This window comes from Meriones unguiculatus, chromosome 12 (assembly GCF_030254825.1).
Source record: "Meriones unguiculatus strain TT.TT164.6M chromosome 12, Bangor_MerUng_6.1, whole genome shotgun sequence".
NCBI classification, from domain to species: domain Eukaryota; kingdom Metazoa; phylum Chordata; class Mammalia; order Rodentia; family Muridae; genus Meriones; species Meriones unguiculatus.
This window is the reverse complement of record NC_083360.1, coordinates 5116333-5138320: the sequence shown is the minus strand read 5'-3', so window position 1 is coordinate 5138320 and position 21988 is coordinate 5116333.

Below are 21988 nucleotides of genomic sequence, written 5' to 3'. Positions count from 1 at the left end.
TAGATATTCTCCTAGGCAGAATCTTTCAGAGACCCTCTGTGGTAGGCCCCTGTCCTGTTCCCGTTTTTTCCCTCTTCCGATGTCTCTCCCATTTGCCTTTCTGAATGAGGGTTGATCATCTTACCCAAGATCCTCCTTCTTGATTAGCTTCTTTAGGTGTACAGATTTTAGTATGTTTATTTTATATTATATGTCTAATATCCATCTATAAGTAAGGATATACCATGTGAGTCTTTCTGCTTCATAAGATCAAAAACTAAAGTGTCAACACATGCTTGAGAGGATGTGGAGAAAGGGAAACCTTCCTCCACTGCTGGTTGTAATGTAAACTTGTACAACCACTTTGGAAATCAATCTGGTGCTTTCTTAAAAATTAGGAATACTGCTAACTCAAGATCTAGTTGTATCACTCCTAAACATATGTCCAAAATATGCTCAAGTATACAACAAGGACATTTACTCAACTATGTTCATAGCAGTTTTATTTGTAATAGCCAGAACCTGGAAATAACTTAGATGACCTTCAACTAAGGAATGGATACAGAAATTGTCATACATTTACACAATGAAATACTACTCAGCAAATAAAAACTAGAATTTGCAAGCAATGGTGGGACCTAGAAAAGATCATCTTGAGTGGGGTATCCCAGAAATAGAAAAACTTTCCATTAAAAACATAATATTCACTTTACATCCTGATTTCAGCAAACCAGTCCTTACCTTCCAGTCCCCTAAGGAAATATCCATCTCTCCCATTCTCCCCTGTTATCCTCAGAGAAGGGACATGGTACCTCATGGGTACTAACCCACATTGACTTCTTAAGTTGTGGTAGGACTAGGCACATTTTTCTACCACTGAGGTCAAACAATGTAGCCTGGTTATGGGAAAGGTATCCAAAGAGAAGCAAGAGAGTTAGAGAGGGACCTACTCCAGTTTTTTTTTTTTTTTTTTTGGGGGGGGGGATCTACCTGAAGACTGAGCTACAAATGTGTAGGGGTCCTAGAACCAGTCCTTGAATGCTCTGTGGTTAGTGTTTCAGCCTCTGTGAGACTCCATGGGCCCAGATTAGTTCTGTGTAGGTCTTTTTGTCTAGTCCTTGAGCCCCCTGGCTCCCTGAACTGGTCCCTCAACTCTTCCATGGGACTTTTTGTACTGTCTAATGTTTGGCTGTGGGTCTCTGCATCTCTTTCCACCAACAGCTGGGCTAAGCCTCTCAGAGGAGTTATGCTAGGCTCCTGTCTGTGAGCATAGCAGAGCAACTTTAATAGGGTCCAGGATTAATTCTCTCCAGTGGGATTGGTTTCAAGTAGAAACACTCTTTTTTTTGGCCATTCCCTCAATCTTTGTACCCTGTTGGTTCGTGAACACCTTGTACGCAGGACAAGTTTTAGGTTGAAGTTATGTGAGTAGGTTGGTGTCCTTATCCCTTCACTGGATAAGGGATATCCATCTTGGCTACAGGAGGTGGCCACTCCAGGCTCTGTATGCTCCTCTGCTAGGAGTCTCAGATAGAGCAACCCCCACAGACTTCCTGGAACTTCCCCCATCCCAGGGTAAATCCCCACCTCTGATTTCCATTCTCTCATCACGCCCTCTCTCCTCTGCTCTAATAATTCCAACCCTTGCTCTCCTCCCCTTCCCCAATCCTACCAAGCTCCATCCATCCATTCACCTCCAATGCCTATTTTATTTGTCTTTCTGAGTGAGATTCATGCATCTTCCCTTGTGTCCTCTTCGTAACTTAGCTTCTTTGAGTCAGTGGATTGTAGCATGGTTCTCCTGTACTTTATGGATGATATCCCATCATAAGTTGCCAAACTCTTTTATTGTGTAATAATAATAACTTTTTTCCATTTGATGTAGGTAAACTTACTAAAGTAAACTTTATCTTGTACATTTTTTACAAACATGAAATTGTTACTAACTTTTGATTTAAATATTTATAAATCTTAATCATTATACCCACCAATTTTTGTATAATTAAAACAGTTTATGTTTCTCTCATAATATATGTTCATTTATAGTTTCCTATCCCTCCTCTCTTCTCAGCTCTTCCTTACTGCCCATACCAATAGAATTTACTCACTTTCTCTGTTTCATTAGAAAACAAACAGATGCCTAAGGGATAAAATTAAAATAAAATATAATAAGATAAAACAAAACTAACTCATCAGAATAGGGCAGAAAAGACAGAAAAATAAGATTTCAAAATAAGGTACAAGATAGAGAGACACTAGTTCATACACTCCTATACAGAAGTATGTAGAATAAAAATAAAAATAAGGTAAATTAAATAGGAACTTGTATAACAATATGAGACAAGTAATTTCCCAAGATGCCGTTTATTGTTTTCTGTTGCTTATCTATTGCTGGGCACGCAGACTATCTTTAGGAATGGTTGTTTCCCATTGGGACTCCCTTGGAGAAAACAAAAGCTTCATTTTCAAGCGGTTATCAATTTGAGATTTCCTGTGGGTTAGGGATAGAGGCATGTGTACATTTCTTCCTCAGTTCTAGAATTCCATGAGGTACACACCTGTGCAGGTCCTGTGCTTTTTGCCCCGGTTCTGTGAGTTTTGACAATGGCATATATCCTATCAACTTAAACCTTGTTTCTTTGGCATCCTTCATCCTTCTGGCTTTTACTTTTTCTGACTCCACTTTTGTGGGGGTTCATTGAGCACTGAGGAGAGGGATTTAAAGGAAAGTCATATTTAGAGCTGAGTATTCCATCGTCTTTCATCCTCTACAACTGTCAGGTTGTTGGTCTTTGTATTTGTTCTCATCTGCTTCGAGGGGAAGCTTCTCTGATGATGGCTGAGCATGGCACTGATTTAAGAGTATATCTAAGTATCAGTAGGAGTTTTAACACTACATATTTTTTTTTTTTAAGAATAGTAGTAGTTGATTTTACCGTAGTTTCTTGGGCTATCTAATCTCAGGTTCTTGATCACCTAAACAGTGTCAGGTATAGGTTCAATATTGGTGAAGTGGGGCTTAAATCAAGTCAGATATTGGTGTTACTTCCACCATCTTGGTGCCATCATTGCAACAGAATATCCTGCTGAAAGGACACCCTGGTGTATCAAAGAGCGTATGTTTATACTGTGGTACCTGTAGCAAGGACTCTACCATGCAGATGTAAAGGTTCAGGTAAGTTCTAGCTCTACTTTTCCATGTTCACTGTGCTGTGTAGTTGCTGTCATCAGCAATGAGGACTTGCTGTCAGTTTTAAGGAGCAATCTATAGTTTTTGGCAATTTCCTGGATACTTTTTGATCCCCATGGATCCCCTTTGGACAACAATATAGATGTAACCCAATCTCTGAGATGTCAGCTGTTAATAAATAGTATCCATAAATATATTGAAAAGCTTACATATATAAGCTTTTATACACACACACACACACACACACACACACACACATATATATATATATATATATATATATATATATATATATGTCTCAATCACAAATTCCTGTTTAAAAATCAGGTCTTTATGTTAGTATAAAATGTAAACCTTACAGCTATCAGTATAGTTTTTCTTTTCCAGAATTAACCTTTATTGTTAAAGGCCAGTCCTCTGTCTCCTCTTAGTCCTCCTTCTCCTTCGATTCAGTATCAGAGTCACCATTTAGGGTTATTGCCAGAAAAATAATATTCTCTTAATGTGACAAATTCAATTCCCATCCACAATTGACACTGAGTGGTTATCTTAGACACAGTCCAACACTGTGGTTTTACACAGAAAAAAAAATATTAGAAACATGAGACCACCCTAGAATTTTTAAGTCAAAGAAACAAATCAGGAAATAAGATTAACAAATTGAATACAGTAGAGAGAAAAGCCTAACACATGGGCTACCTCACATGCAATAATTGTAAAATAAGGACATGAAGTTATAGAGGTAGGATAACTGATAGTCATCTTAGAAAAAAACTGTTGGTGTTGTGTCTGACTTACTATATTGAAACCTCAGGAGGCATAACTAAATGGATGGATGAATTGATAGATATATAATAGATAAATATATAATAGATAGATAGATAGATAGATAGATAGATAGATAGATAGATAGATAGATAGATGAGAAATTAAAGACTGTTTTGTTTTAGAAATTTGGGGAATTCTTTGTAGACGTGACTCTGTAACACAACCTGACAATCATTCATGCACACGGTAACTCAGGTTAAATTCAAACTTGTGCTTCTAAAACTCATCCAGAAAACCATCCAACCATACACTGGAAGGTTAGTACAGGAAGGCTTGTTTTTTAATACATGAAGTAGTATAAGCAGAAACTACATTGCCACAATAGCTCAGTTAATGAAAGAATCTGGCACTCAAAGAAATGAGGTGGTTATATTCAGTAATTGAAAGTATAGTTCATGACTAAGATAGAAAGGAGGCAAAGGATTGCTCATTGATTTTTATAGGATACAGGCATTGATGGTGATTCACTTACTTTAATCAATAAATCTGCTGAACTAATTGGATACTCGAGTGCAAACTGTGACTTCACTCCTAGGCTTAAATAAGCCATGTAAACAATGTTCAAGTTAAATTAGTTGCCACTACTCGAACATCAAATCCTCTTCCAGTTGGCCATCCTTAGTAGAAGATAGCTATTTCTAAATAACATGAAGTTTACTAAAACTAATTGGCTTTCATTAATGGACAAACCTAACAAGAACAGCTAACCATGTAGCAATGATATTTAAGCCAGGAATCATATTCTGTTTGACGCATGTGAGTGCACTTGAAAGTCAAACCTGAAAGCAACAAATTGCTCCTATGGAATCCTGCTTATAATAACAGAGGCAGAGAAAGACAGAGACAGAGATACAGAGGAGAGAGAAAGAAAGAGAGAGAGATAAGTGAACCACTTGGCCCATTTTCTTCTTGGACCATATGACTAATTTTCTTCTTCTCTATACATGGGCCATGTGACTAATTTTCTTCTTTATACAATTTCCTAGCAGCTCACCTCTTATTATTTTAAAATCACTAATATTAAAGTTAAAGTATAATTAGCTATATTGCTCTTAAGCATTTCTTCATGAAAGTCACCAAGTGATTTAAAACACAAGGCTCAAAGACAAAAATCAAATTGAGTAGGAGTGTCTTCAGGGTGGATATAGGGGTAGTAAGCCAAGGAGAACTATTATACTTTCTCTCTAGGGTCTTTCTAGGCTTTTAGCCCAGTTGCTGCAATACTAGTTCCCACTTCAGCTAAGCAGATGCTTAAGGTAATAGCTAATGCCAGGGAGCCAACCCCTTTTGGCTTAGCATTTCAGCCTGCTAGGTGGGGTTTTGGGCCAAAGACCCATCTTCTGGAGCTTCTTCAGAGCAACAATTGGACTGTTGACATCAGGGGCTAGGGAGGCTGTCAAAAGCTGGGCAATGGGGCAGTCCCAAGCATCTGGTTAGTTGATCCATCTGAAGAGGCAGGGAGCAATCATGTCAGCTTCCAGGAAGTCCAGATTTCAGCTCACAGTCCATAGCTGATCCTGGAACAGAGTCAAACAGGTGAAAATCTGCTGAGAAAAATTTAGACTGGAGATAGAAGTTAAAATTTGTCTACTAAATGGAAAAAGTAAGGAATCCAAAGACCAGGGAAAAACTCCTCTGGGATCCTTTTGAGCTTTGCCAGATCCAAGTCACATAACTTTTGGATTTCCTGAAACTCATATGAATTTTTGGTAAACAAAAGGAAATATACAATTGTCAAGAGCTCAGAAAAGTAATATATCGGCAAATCTAATACAACAACATTCTGACAGTAACAATTAAAACTGCACCCAATGGAATGAACATCAGTTAGCTGTTTGTTTTGTATCTTTTATAAACAACTTAAGTCTGAAACTCTAACACTTTAACTCTGGGCCCTGTTGGTAATCAGCCATCAAAGGAGCTCAGCCACCTTTGTACATTTAGACAGGAATACATTAATGGCTTTACTGCTAAACCTTGGATGCTTGAATTTTTGTTTTTAACACAGCAACTAGAAGGAACATGTTTAAGACATTTCTGTGTCAAAGTCTATTTCAGAAACGGCAGCTATTAAGAATATCGTAATAAAAGCTATGATTTTAGATTTCTAGAATGATGAAAAGTAGCTTTAAATCCATCTTTAGAAAACAACCAAAGGAAATTAAAATTTCAAGTTCGTGACTGAATAATAAGCAGTCAATGCTCTATCAACTTATCAGAACTCTATCTATTACTTCCAAAACTCTGAACTTCTGAAATCTTATAACATAAACACAACAGTAGCAAAGAGGGGGGAGAAATCTAAAGTATCTTCCATTTTTAATATGCCTTGAATTATTTTTTATACAATTACGTATATTTATATACCTTAAAACACCTATTTTAAGACTCTCGAATCCTTTTTGCATTTATCCACCCTGAAACATTTTCCCAGACCAAATAAAACTCTATTTTTGTATCCTAAACTCCTGTATCTTCAGACTCTACATAAACTCCTCATCTTTTTATCCAGCTATATATCTTAAGACACAGACAAGTGACATGAATCCTGTGAGCAAGGTAAGCCTGTTTTACTTTCTAAATAAGAGATCTAGTATCTAGTAGTTTTAACTAGCTAATGAACTGATCAATGAGCTAACAGTGGATCTAATTGTCTTCTCTATAGCTGCAAAGCTACCATTAGCTTTGCATAGCCATCAAGGTGTTCAGAGATCTGAGAAGGATAAATTATAAGCTAAATAGGTAATGGTACTCAGATCCAATTGTAAAAAGGTAAATCTATAAGATACAAGGGGTCATATCTGAAAGACCCAAGATTGGGTCTTCAAATCATCATGGGAAGGAGGAAATGAGAGACCAAAAGATTAAAAATCGGCAGCTATTATTAATATTTAAGGCCTGAACTAGGTGGGTGGAGAAGTCCAGTAATGCCCTGAGGGGAAGCACTTGCCTTACTGCATTCTTTCCCCACCCACTAGAGATACAGTTGCTAGGAAACTGGCCCATCCCCCTAGGGAGGGACACCAGGTCATTAATGGTTTGGGCACCTTACTATAGCCAATCAATTTAAAATGTAGTATTTTGACCAATAGATGTTTGCCAGGCAGGAATTGCCCCTGCTTTGGGCATGCTGAGAGGGACCAGAATCTTTAAATCACTTAACAAACCTGAGCATGGAGCTCTCAGCTCTCATTGCTTCGGTGGTGGAGGATGTGGGCCCAAGCTGCAGCTTGTAATTTGTAATAAAAAGATCCTCATGTGGTTTGCAATGAAAAAAAAAGTTAAAGTATAAAATAAGGAATTTTAAAATTTAATTTAATTTAACTGTAGAAGAGACACAAATAATCCTATTGTGAAGAACTGTCCATCAACAATTCTGATATACAATAGAGCCTCACAAAAAGATAGAGATTTTTCTAGCCTATAATATATGATGCACATATATTCCTATATTAATTATGACTAAAAGGATTAATAATTCTTGGTTTATGGTGACTAACCATTCTCGTCACTATTTGCCAGTTATAAAGAGTTCTGACAACTGCTATGCAAATGCAACATAAATGGATACATTGGTCTTTTATTGAAAATGCTGTTTATCTTATTTTAAATTCTGTTTCCAAATGTGATTCCTACTATAGTCTTTCAATTTTATAAGGATGTCTCAACTTGTCATGTAGTTCTTGCTACAGAAAAGAAAAGTAAACTTGAAGTTTCTAAAAATCCATCTTTCTACACGAGTGACCACTGAGACAGAAAAAGAAAAACAAACAAACAAACAAAAAAGTTGAAAAAGAATTCCTGCCCTAATTTTGACCCTTCAAAGATCATTCACAAGACATTTTTTGGCTATTTTAAACTTTTTCTTACTATTATTATTAGAATTTGTTAACTTTGTATCCCATTTGTAACTTCCTCCCTCATCTCTTCAAGTCCACACCCTCCTTCCTTCTTTAGCCTGATGTCCTGTTCCTAGTCTACTGATAGGGGAAGTCTTCTTCCCCTACTATCTGACCCTAGTATATCAGGTCTCATCAGGACTGTGTGGGTCCTCTTTCTCTGTGGCCTAGTAAAACCACCTTTCCAGAGCTAAGTGATCAAAGAGCAGGCAACCAAGTTCATGCTAGTGACTGCCCCTGCTTCCCTTACTAGGGAACACACATGGAGACTGAGATGCCCGTGGTCTACATCTGAGCAGGGGATCTAGGTCTTCTTCATGCATGGTCCTTAGTTGATTCATCAGTCTCTGTAGGAACACCTGAGCCCAGAGTTTTTGTCTTTGTTGGTCTCCTTGTAGAGCTTCTGTCCCCTCCAGGTCTCTCTAGCTTCCCCTTCTTCCATAAGTTTCCCTGCAATCTGCCCAAGGTTTGGCTATAAGTCCCAGCATCTGCTTAGATAACCTGATGGGTGTAGTCTTTCAGAGGCTCATTGCTATTCAGGTCTGAGCTCCTGTCCTGTTCATGTCTTCTCCTACTTCAGATTTCTATCCTGTTTGCCCTTCTGAATGAGGATTAAGCATCTTCCCTAGAGTTCTCCTTGTAGTTTAGCTTATTTAGGACTATAGATTTCAGCATGTTTAGCCTATATTATAAGGCTAATATACACTTATAAGTAGTATATACCACAATTCCACATTTGGCTAAGGCTGAGGATCTGGCTTGCTTCCATGTATGTGAACCTATCTGCATTGTCCATGTGGCACGCCTGGGTTGGCTACCCAGAGGCTATTTAAGCTGTGGGCTGGCTTTCCCCAGGGTCAGATGATTGTTCAAGGTTCCTGAATAAACTGCATTGAAAAAAAAAAATTCAAATTAAAACAATTTTAGCCACACAAAAAAAAAAGAAGTAGTATATACCATGTGTCTTTCTGCTTCTGGGTTAACTCACTCAGGGTGATCTTTTTTATTTCCATCAATTTGCCTGCAAATTTCATGATTTCCTTGTTTTTAATTTCTGAGTAGTATTCCATTACATAAATATACAATTTCTGTATCGGTTCTTCAGTTAAGGAACTTCTAAGTTATCTCTAGATTTTTTTTATGAGTAAAGCTGCTATGAATATTGCCAAAACATTTAACCTCACTAGAAACCTCAGAACTAGTTAACACTGGAGGGAATAATGTTGGTCTTCTCTGACACAGACCCATGGTGGAAAGTAGCAACAGAGGTTTTTCAATAAAAAATAGAAGAGGCTATCACTCCATATTTAAAGTAAAGCCTGTGAGTGTGATATAGAAAACTTGAAAATCAAAGTATATGAAAATAAAAACTTTCTGTTATCTTTTTATTTTTTATTTTAATCACAGGTCATTTACTTGTATCCCAGCCATAGCCCCCTCCCTTTTTCCCTCCCAAACCCACCCTCCCTGCCTCATCTCCTCCCTGCCCCCTTCCAAGTCCACTGATAGGGGAGGTCCTCCTCCCCTTCCATCTGACCATAGTTTATCAGGTATCTTCATGACTGGCTGCAATGTCCTCCTCTGTGGCCTAGCAGGGCTGCTCCTCCCTCAGGGAGGAGGGGAAGCTCAATGAGCCAGTCACTGAGTTCATTTCAGAAATAATTCTTGCCCCCCTTACTAGGAAACCCACTTGGATACTGAGCTGCCATGGACTATGTCCGGGCAGGGGTTCTAGGTTATATTCATACATGGTCCTTGGTTAGAGAAACAGTCACATAGAAGACCCTTGTGCCCTGATATATTTGGTCCATGTGGGGCTCCTGAACCCTCTAGGTCATTCTAACTCCTTCTTCTTTCATATGATTCCCTGTACTCTGCCGAAGGTTTGGTTATGAGTCTCAGCATCTGCTTTGATCCACTGCTAGGTAGAGTCTTTCAGATGCCCTCTGTGGTAGGCTGCTGTCCTGTTACTGGTTTTCTCCTGCTTCCAATGTTCATCCCCTTTGTTTTTCTAGGTGAGGACTGATCGTCTTGCCCCTGATCCTCTTTCTTGTTTATCTTTTTAGGTGTACAGATTTTAGTATGTTTATCCTATATTATAGATCTAGCACCCACTTATAAGTGAGTATATACTGTGTATGTATCTTTCTGCTCTTGGGATAACTCACTCAGAATGATCTTTTCTAGATCCTACCATATGCCTGCAAAATTCATAATTTTCTTGTTTTTAATTGCTGTGTAGTATTCTACTCTGTAAAAGTACTACAATTTCTGTATCCATTCCTCTGTTGATGGACGTCTGGGTTGTTTCCAGGTTCTGGCTGTTATGAATAATGCTGCTACAAACATGGTTGAGCAAATGTCCTTCTTGTGTACTTGAGCATCCTTTGGATATATGCCTAGGAGTGGTATATCTGGATCTTGAGGAAGCCATATTCCTTGTTTGAGAAAATGCCAGGTTGATTTTCAACCTGGTTGTGCAAGTTCACATTCCCACCAGCAATGGAGGAGGGTTCCCCTTTCTCCACAACCTCCTGCATGTGTTGTCCATTGAGTTTTAGAGAAAACAAGTAACAGGACAGGAGCCTACCACTGAGGGCCTCTGAAAGTCTCTGACTAGCAGTGTATCAAAGCAGATACTGAGACTCAGAACCAAACCTTCCTCAGAGTACAGTATAGGAAAGAAGGGGGAGTTAGTATGTCCTGGAGAGGACAGGAGCTTCACAAGGACCAAATATATCTGGCACAGGGATCTCTTCTGGGACTATAGCTCCAAGGAAGGACCATGTATGGTTATAACCTAGAACCCCTGCTCGGATATAACCCATGGTAACTCAGTATCCAAGTGGGTACCCTAGTAAGGGAAACAGGGACAATTTCTGAATGAATTCAATGGCTGACTCTTTGACCTCCACCCCCCCACACACACACCCAAGAGAGGAGTAGCTTTGCTAAACCACAAGGAGGACTGTGCAGCCAGTCCTGAAGATACCTGGTAAACCAGGGTCAGATGAGAGGGCAGGAGGTCCTCCTGTATCAGTGGACTTGGAAAGGGTTAGGGAGAAGATGAGGGAGGGAGGGTGGGACTGGGAGTGAATGAGAGAGCAGGACAAAGCTGGGATGTAAATTTAATAAACTATAACTAATATTTAAAAATAAAAATTTAGTTAAAGAAATATAAGTAAATTGGTCTTAGAGTAATGTGTAAAAAGTGAAACAATATCTTTCTACATAGTCTTTTGTTTTCCTATCTTTTAAATAAAACATAAACCCTGGAATACTTTCCTTATTTTTCTTAATCTCCTACTAAAAAATGCTTCATTTTCATATTTCTGTAGGCAATCCAATGGTTTTGCGCATGTAATTCTTCTCATTCTTGCACATTTACTTTTACTTACTTAATTTTGTCCAATTTTCTCAGCTTCTGCCTAGTGAATGTGTTGATTTCTACAGAAATAATCTACTGATCATTTCCAGAAGATAATATTCTATAACATGCTGATTATTTACAGACAAATCAAACTTTAACATAAGCATAAGTAAAATAATATCCTTCTCTCGAAGACACAGCATAAAATAAGAACCAGCAGAAGCAAGATAAGGTGCCACCTCGGAGGAAGCTGATTACTTTTGGCAGCATCATACAGAGGAGGGCATCTGGAAAGACAGGAAACAAGCTGGATTGTTTTTGCTTTTGGGTTTTATGTTCTTCCCTATGAAGTTGAGAATTGATCTTCCACAAGACTCCCTGCACTCTTTCCAATGTTTGTCTGTGAGTTTCTGCATCTGCCTCAGTCCCCTGCTTGGTAGATTCAAACTATATTTCCTTGTTTTTTTCTTTTTATTAAAGTTATTATTATTACCATCATTATTAAAATTTATTCACTTTGTATCTCAGTAGAAGCCTCCTCCCTTGTCTCTTCCTGGTCCTACCCTCCCTCCGTCTTTCACCCCTATTCCTCTCCCGTGGGCTACTGCCAGGGAAATCTTCCTCCCCTACTGTCTAACCCTAATTTATCAGATCCTATCCTATGCATATATCCAAAAGATGCTCAACCATACAACAAGGATATTTGCTCAACTATGTTAATTGTATCTTTATTTATAATAGTCAGAATTTAGTAACAACATAGATGTCCTTCAACTAAAGAATGGATTCAGAAAGTTTGGTACATTTGCACAATGGAATAATACCCAGCTATTAAAAACAAGGATATCATGACATTTGCAGAAGATCTTGATTTCTTAATCACTGTAATATTGCTGTGAAGAGACACCAGAATGAAAAGCCTTTACTGAAGAATGCATTGAATGAAGATCTTGGTTATAGTGTCAGAGGGTACTCTATTATCATCATAGAATGAAGCATGCTTGCATATGGGTAGGCATGGTCCTGGGGAAATATCAAAGAGAAAGACAGAGACACTGGGATGATAATTTGGTCCTTTGAAACCTCAGAGCCCACCCCCAGTAACACACCTTCTAAAAAAAAAGTCATGTTCTTATTTAAGCCTCATCTACTAAACCTTTCCAACTGTTCCACTCACAGGGGACCAAAGAGAAACTTACTAAAATACAGGGGTCATTGTCATTCAAAGCAGGATACTTAACAATATGTGTAAGTTTTGAGGTGGTGCTGTTCTTTTTTTCCCATTTTTTATTTTAATTTTTATTAAATACACTTTATTCACTGTGCCCCCCCCGTGGCCCACTCCCTCGTCCCCTCCCAATCCTATCCTCCCTCCCCCTTCTCCACAAATGCCCCTCCGCAAGTTTACAGATAGCAGAAATCTTCCTCTCCTTCCTTCTGATTCTACTCTATCAGGTCTCATCAGGAGTAGCTGCACTGTCTTCCTCTGTGGCCTGGTAAGGTTGCTCTCCCTCACGGGGAGGTGATCAAAGAGCAGGCCAATCAGTTCACGTCAGAGACAGATTCCCTACTCCAAGGCCCAGAGGTGGCACTGTTCCAATGCCATCAAATCTGCATGACTTCATGACACTGAGCCTTGAGAGGCTAGGAGGGTCCATCATGAAAGTATAGGCTCAAAGGAGGACATAACTACAGACACCAAGAAAATCCAAACAATCATCAGGTCATACAACAAAAGCTTATATGCTACAAAATTTGAAAATCTAAAAGAAATGGACAATTTTCTTTATAGACTCCATCTACCAAAATTAAGTCAAGGTCAGGTAGAAAGATTGAATAGTCTTATATCCCCCAAGGAAATTGACGCAGTCATCAATAAAACTTCCAAAGAAAGCCCTGGGCCAGATGACTTCAGCACATAATACTACAAGACCTTCAAAGAAGTGCTAACTCCAATTATCTTCAAACTATTCCTCAAAAGGTCCATTACCAAATTAATTCCATGAAGCCACAATCACCTTGATACCTAAGCCACACAAAGACTCAACAAAAAAGAGAACTTCAGACCTAGCTCTCTTATGAACATTGATGCAAAAATACTCAATAAAATACTTACAAACTGAATCCAAGAACATATAAAACATATCATCCACCATGACCAAGTAGGCTTTATCCCAGGCATGCAAGGGTCATTCAATATATGGAAATCCATAAATGTGATCCATCATATAAATAAACTGAAGGAGAAAAAACACATGATAATCTCCGTAGATGCTGAAAAAGTATTTGACAAAAATCCAACACCCATTCAGGTTTAAAGTCTTGGAGAGATCAGGGATACAAGGAACATACCTAAACATAGTAAAGGCAAAATACAACAAGCCTATAGCCAATATCAAACTGAATGGAGAGAAACTTAAATCAATCCCACTGAAATCAGGGACAAGGCAAGGCTGACCACTCTCTCCATATCTTTTCAACATAGTACTTGAAGTCTTAGCTAGAGCAATAAGACAAGTAAAGGAGATCAAGGGGATACAAATCAGAAAGGAAGAGGTCAAAGTTTCACTATTCGCAGATGATATGATAGTATACATGAGCGACCCCAAAAATTCAACCAGAGAACTTCTTCAGCTGATAAACACCTTCATCAAAGTGGCTGCATACAAAATTAACTAAAAAAAAACCACAAAAAACAAACAAACAAAAAAAAAAACCAATCAGAAGTCCTCCTATATTCCCAAGACAAAAGGGCAGAGAAAGAAATCAGGGAAACAACACCCTTCACAATAGCCACTAATAAAAAAGATCGTTGGGATGACTGTAACCAAGCAAGTGAAAGACCTGTTTGAAAAAAACTTCAAGTCTCTGAAGAAAGAAAGTGAAGAAGATATCAGAAGATGGAAAGATCTCCAGTGCTTATGGATCTGTAGGATTAATATACTGAAAATGACCATTCTGCCAAAAGCAATCTACAGATTCAGTACAATTCCCATCAAAATACCAACACAATTCTTTACAGACTTTGAAAGAAAAATTATCAACTTTATATGGAGAAACAAAAACAAAAACAAACCAGGATTTCCAAAACGATCATGTACAACAGATCATCTGGAGGTATATCCATCCCTGATCTCAAGCTGTATTACTACACAGCAATAGTAATAAAAAAAAATGCATGTTATTGGCATAGAAACAGAAAAGTGGATCAATGGAACTGAACAGAAGCCCCAGAAATAAACCCACATACTGAATTTTGAAAAAGAAGCCAACACCATTCAATGGAAGAAAGCATCTTCAACAAATGGTGCTGGTCCAACTGGATGTCTACATGTAGAAAAATGAAAATAGATTCATACTTATAACTCTGCACAACATTAAAGTCCAAGTGGATCAAAGAACTCAACATAAAACCCGATACTCTAAATCGGTTAGAAGAAAAAGTGGGGAAGAGCCTAGAACTCATTGGCCAGGAGACAACTTCCTGAACAGAACACCAACAGCACAGGCTCTAAGAGCAAAAAACAATAAATGAGACCTAATGAAATTAAAAAGATTCTGTAAAGCAAAGGACACTGTCATCAAAACAAAACGACTGCCTACAGATTGGGAAAGAATCTTCACCAACCCTCTATCTGACAGAGGGCTGATATCCAGAATATATAAAGAACTAAAGAAAATAAAAAGCAATTACTGAACCAATCCAATTAAAATATAGGGTACAGAGCTAAACAGAGAATTCTCTTTAGAAAAATACAGAATGGCAGAGAAACACTTAAAGAGATGCTCAACGTCCTTATCTATCCTAGCGATTCAAATCAAAATGACCCTGAGATTTCACCTTGCACCCATCAGAATAGCTAAAATCAAAATCTCAAGTGACAACAGATGCTGGAAAGGATGTGGAGAAAGGGGAACCCTCCTCCATTGCTGGTGGGAATGCAAACTTGTACAACCACTTTACAACTCAACCTGGCACTTTCTAAGACAATTAGGAATAGCTCTTCCTCAATATCCAGCCATACCATTCCTAGGCATATATCCAAAAGTGTCTCAAGTACACATTAAAGACATTTGCTCAACCATGTTTGTAGCAGCTTTATTCGTAATAGCCAGATTCTGGAAACAACCCAGATGTTCCTCAATGGAGGAATGGATACAGAAATTGTGGTACTTTTACACAATGGAACAATACACAATAATTAATAACAAGGAAATCATGAAATTTGCAGGCAAATGGTGGGATCTAGAATGAAGGAGGGAGCTATGGCTCAGATACAAAGTAAATAACCTGTGATTAATATAAAAAATAAAAATTATATAAAAAAAGAAAGTATAGGCTCTGTTAGAGTGGCAGCTGTCAAATGATGCTATCTCTGGTGTAAGTAAAAGTTCTTTTTTTTACTCTGAATTTATTTCACTTTTATTTTTTATATTAGATAAGGTTTATTCACTTTTTATGTAAGCTGTAGCCCCTTCATAAATATGGATCCTATCCTCCCTTTCTTATCTTCTTTCATACCCCTTTCCAAGTCCAGTGATGGGGAACTACTCCTCCCCTTCCATCTGACCCTAGCCTATCAGGTGTCCTCAGGACTGCCTGCAGTGTCTTCCTCTGTGGTCTGGTAAGGCTGCACCCCCATTAGGGGGAGGTGATCCAAGAGCCAGCCAGTGAGTTCATGTCAGGGACAGTCCCTCGTGCCCTTACATGGGAACCCAATTGCTTTCAAGTTAGGAAATAAGAGAAATAAAAGCTGCTACTTCAGTACAGTGTAGTGCAGTGTGTGTGTGTGTGTGTGTGAGTGAGCGCAGTGTGTGTGTGTGTTTGTGTGTGTGTGAGTGATTTCAACCTTTCAGTAAATCACACAGTAAGAGGAATTATAACCATATATAATTCTTTCTTTAATGCTTGAATATACTCCAAATGACATTATTCATTATATTCAAATGTATTGAAGTAAAAATAAGACAAAAATAAAAAACAATTGAAATAAAAATATCTAAGAGTAATACCTTAATGTAATGCCTAAAATACTTTGATTATGACATGGGAATAATCATCTTGTCTACCTATATATAATTATTCTAGATTCCCAGAATATGTGAAATGTGGGCCAGAAATAATTATTTGATGTGCTAATCAAATCCTAGTATAGGGCACTCTAGTATTAGTCACTGGCATATTGATGGAAATTGCATTTTGTATGTAATGAGTTTTGAAGCATATAGCCTATATCAAATATTAGATCTTAAAATTCAAGTGTTTGTATGAGATAATTTTATATGACACCATGTTAATATGTATTCACAGAACATCATTAAGCTTTGTCATTTATATAGCTACATATTTGTAGTTAATTTGCTGCATTTTGGGAATTCATTTTGAAGATTAACTTTTATGACTTTATAGTTGTTGCATTTTATGAATTGGTTCATATCCTAAGTCATGGTAAAAAGGCCTACTTATGAACCTGGAAGGCTTGTTCCAATTTATAGAACAAAACTATTTTCATACCTCTAGAACACTTTATTATGATAGATTTTTATTCAATGTTCAGAATTTCATTCCAAAATTTTAGAGCATTTTTAAATGTTTCACATACACTTACTTATTTTCATACAACACAACCAACCAGATGAAATTTTTTAATGGAATTTTTTTATAAGTTAGGAAACTTTGACTATCATACAAATAAATTTTACTGTGTTTATTTTTCTAGTAAGACAAATAAGTAAAATGGAAATATATTTTTGTAAAAGAAATAATCTGATATTGTCAATGAACTATTGAATTTCAAAATCGATATAACTTTTGAATTCTTAGTGTTAATACAATTTTGATTTTACTTATTTTACTTAATATTACCTATTTCATTACATTTTATAGCATATGCATATAGTCATTTGTGTGGTGAGAACAATACCAAAAAATGGACAAAGCACTGCTAAAATATTTCCATGCAAGATACATAGCATCCATACTTTTGGCAGAACAATTAAACAAGGCAGTCGATAGGCTCTAATGGAGAGGAATGCCATGACATATAATAGATTTTTAGTTGCAGGATATTTGATTCCATTGTTAACACTGAGATTCTGAACTGTAGAAACCTGTTTTTTTGTTTTATATGGTTCAACTGTAACATATATCTTAAATCCAACAGCTTTCTGTACACAGGATTTAATAAAGTTAACAGTAGGTCAAAAGGCAGAGCAGTTTACAAGGATTAAATGGGAAGGAGGGACTTCAAGTTAAAGGTTATTTTAAACAGCATGGAAAAGAAGCTTTTGGCTTTTGAGTTCTGCAAGTGCCCTGAGTAGGGAGCTCAGCTGGGTGCTATCTGGTCTCTTTGAGCTAGCAAGTTTTCACTCCAGCATCTGGCTCCTGAGTGTTCATTGGTAAAACCCAACAGTTGGGAATTTTTTTAATAGCAACAATTCCTGATGTTTGAAAATATATGATAAAACATTGACTCACTAACGTCTAATCCAAATTATAAAATAATGCTTTTACTATTTTATATTGCTTTTTACACATTTTGCATAAGAATACAATTTTTAGTATTTTAGTCATATTTAAATGAATCAAGACTTCCCTAAATGAGATGGCTTAATTAAATTTATACTAATTTTTCTAGTGTCATATAAATATGGGTTTCAATGACATTATGTCTATATAAAACTTTCCCAAATATGATATATATGTATATATAGTGTCATTTAAATATGGGTTGCAATGATATTATGTCTATGCAAAACTTTTCCAAATATGATATACATGTATATATGTATATAGATATTTTAAAATTGTGTAGTTCAGGCCAATTAGAATACACTCATATGATTAAACTAACTTCTCCTTTTAATCAAGATGTGCTTAGAGACTTTTATAAATTCTAAAGGAAACAACAAAAATATAATGAAAATGTCTATGAATATAATTTTTATCTATTGAAATTGTTTCTTTTGTATTTTCAGATGATATATAGTAACATAATTTTTCCTTTCTGCTCTTCAAACCATCTTGTATAGACTTCCTTGTTGTTTTTAATTAATGTCTTTTATTCATTAATTCTTGTTTCATATCTACATTTGTATGCATGTAATCTATATTAGAATATATTTAAATATATATGTATGTAATTTTAGTAGAATATATATATACATATATATGGATATATATTTCTAAAGCCATAGGTAAATCTGGTCAATCATTTATGTGATGTCCCTTGTACGGCTGTTGGAGGAGCAACTACAACCAAAACTTCATTAAATTGATCTTCAGCACAGATTGTGTCCACAGTGAATTGATGTTAAGACATAGTTTATTTCACTTTGTTACCAAAGCCCTGGTGAACTTACTGTTTGCTTTCCTTTGCCAGTTAAGAGGTCCTCCTTATTTCTTTCATTGATCTTGCATAAATCCTTCCTCTCACTCCAACAAATCCTCCAAATAAGACATAACGTCAATGGGTTGAATAAATAAATGATTCAATAAATAATATCTGGTGAAGGAATCCAATAATTGTTTCTGTGAATTTAGTTTGTAAGGAAGTCTAAGAGAGATTGGTGATGATAAGAGAAAATTTCATAGCAGAGAAAATGAGGGGCAATCTTTATAGTGGATGCATACACAAATGCTGAAACTTAGGTGGCTTCTTCAGTCCTACATGCTCACACTTCTCTTGAGTTCATGAGCTCAATTTCTCTTTACAGTTACTTCATCAAGACTGCATGGAAATCTTTTGAGAATACTTTCTTCCTGAGCCATTATTACTAATCCAATTCTCTGTTTCCAATTTTCTGAACAAACATCTATGACAAGTGCTCTGCCACCTCTGTCTCTTTAAATTGATTAAAACTGTCTACTATTCCCTTTTAGCGCACATTGCTTTCTATTTGCTAGATGCTGAAATTGTATTATGATAATTAACATCTGTATAATTTTCTTCTTAACAATAAATTTAGGAAAAACAAAATATTTTTTGTTCTGATTTCACTGTTTTTCAAACAAACAAAAGCAACAGTACAAACTAAATCTTAAATATTTTAGAGTCCAAAAATAAATATTATTAAGAAATGTAATTGTAGTGTTGTGATGTAATAGAGATTTTCAGGGGAGCTAAATAGGCATTGAATGAATATCTCTGTACTGCATTTTTTGATCACATATGATAATTTTTTAGATTGCTGCCATTGGTAGGAACTTGTGCAAAATTATTTTCAAGGGAAGGTTTTAGGTCACCAGAGAGCAATGAAAGGGAATTGCATTAGACTAAGGTAAATCGTCAACAAGATGATTGCTTAGGACAATTTCAATCCTGGAAGGATTGGTGTGCTCAGACTTTCAAAATTCCATTTTTCTCAGTAAGATTCTGTGTAAGAATTTGAAGTCAGATCCCTTGCTGATTATAGAGAATGTACTTGTCCAGTGATCTTGCAAATGTATAGTTGGCATACTTAACAACTGGAAAATTGATAGAAATTGTAGGCCATGGGGATAGTTGCCATTTTTCATTTATTAAATGGCATTGCAGAATGTATGAATATTTCAAACTTAGCAGGATGAATTATATTCTCTGTGGCCTGGGTATGTTTACATACCCCAGTTCACAATTCTTTGTAACTATAAGTATTTGGCAAATAGTTTAGGTATTGTAACTTCACTTTTGTGAGTTTCTATTTCAGGAGCTGTTTATGACCATAACAAAAACATTAATAGATATAGTGGTTGTCTTATATGATCCTTTGTTGAAGTTATATTTTGAGAAATGAATAGTTGTGCTGTGATAATGTAAAACATGCACTCTTTATAGTTTCTGAAACTTGTTACATAGCTGAGAATAATATGTTTATAAAAATGTTTCTGAAGATAATATAAATTCCATATATATAATTACATATATTTTAAATTCTGTATATAAAAATCCTGAAACAAGTGTAGAATAACATTTACTGCTTTTTTTAGTTTGTTGAGTCTTACACTAGTATATTATTTAAATTTATTATTTATGCCAAAATCTAAACATATGCCATTATTCTAAGTTTGAAATTTAAGTATTTAGACAAAATTTCTGAGACATTAGAGAGAATTGCAAAATGAATACTCACATATAATTGCATAATATATGAATAACATATAATATTAATATATAATACATACATAAAATCTGAACAATTCTGGAAAATATTCAATGAACGGTCAATTGTTCTTTAATGGTATACTTTGTTAATTGTCTATAGCTATGTGAAATTCAAATAGCCTTTGTAAGAGCAACAAGACTGTGCTGTGCCAAGCAAAATATATCGTTAGGAAATTTTTTTTTTCTTTACAAAGAGTACATAGTTATCAGAAACAATGGTTTAATACTGCAAGTATTGTACCTTGCATAGCTACCCAACCAAAGTTATTTACTTAGCACCATTTCCTAGTGGAACATAGGCTGCATGTAAACAGGCAACTTGCCATCATAACAGGTGGTTGCCAAGTATTTGCAGCCAAAAGACCACGAATGAACATCAAATGTGTTTGGTGAGTGCAGGAAAAAAGACAACAAAACAGCTGTAAATATGAAGGTTATATCCCAGAGTTGAAGATACATGCCATTCTTTCTTCGTCTCTTGGTGAAAATTACTTCTCCTGAAACCTAAACTGTATTCATCCTTTCATAACCAATAGTCAATGAAAATAATCTTTCTTTATATATATGGATTTGTGTGCAGGTAGGTTTATTTTTATGGTTGTAAATATGCTGATATCTTGTATGTATGCCCAAAGGAAATAGCATTTGTATACTCAAATTTGATATTGGTTGAAATTGGTGTATAATCATTGTTATAATTATCATATATGGTCCCAAGTTTGTCTGCAGTTAGGACAGATCTATTACGTATGACAGCCTATTGAACAATGGCAACCTTCTATTTCTATTGTCAGCTACACCTAAAACTTATCTCTTCTCATCTAGACATACTTCATTGTGTTTTAGAAATTTAACACATAGAATGATACTCATTATCTTGTTTTTAAGAAGTTTGTAATCGCAGGAAAAATTCTCATGTTGTATGCTAGTGACACAAAGTCCAGCATACTTTCATTGACAGCCAGGTTGAGCGATTTGCCATAGGGTATCAATTTGCTCCTGCAAGAGGTCAATCCTCTGATTGAACACCATCAAGCTTCCTTTTAGTTGAGCATTAATTCCTTTATGTACAACTAAGGCATGAGCTACATTGGCTAAATGATTATTCAGGGTCTGAGCAATCTGCCCAGTATGATTCATGGCTAATGCCCTGGTGGTAGCTCCAACAGCCGTCAATGAGATGGTAGTAACAACATGAGAATTTTTCCTGCGCTGCAAATCTGTCTAAACAATTGTCGAGCTATATTTTAGGTAATTGGACTGGAGAATTCGATACTACGATGGAGCAGCTGAGAGTGGCCATTGTCACAGTAAATTCTACCGGAGTGGACACAGGACTAGCCACAGGAGTATCAACATGGATTGCTGCAGCCATGAATCATCTGAAGGAATGGGCGGGCATGGGAGTGTTAGCAGGCCTTCTGGTGTTGATCTCCTTGGTTTGCCTGTGGTATTTATGCAAGATTAGAGTCTCACAACAGTGTGATGCAGCCATGATCATTCAGGCCTTTACAGCCATTGAAGCAAGACATTCTCCCCAAGCATGGTTGGATACCATAAAAAGCTAAAATGATACGCT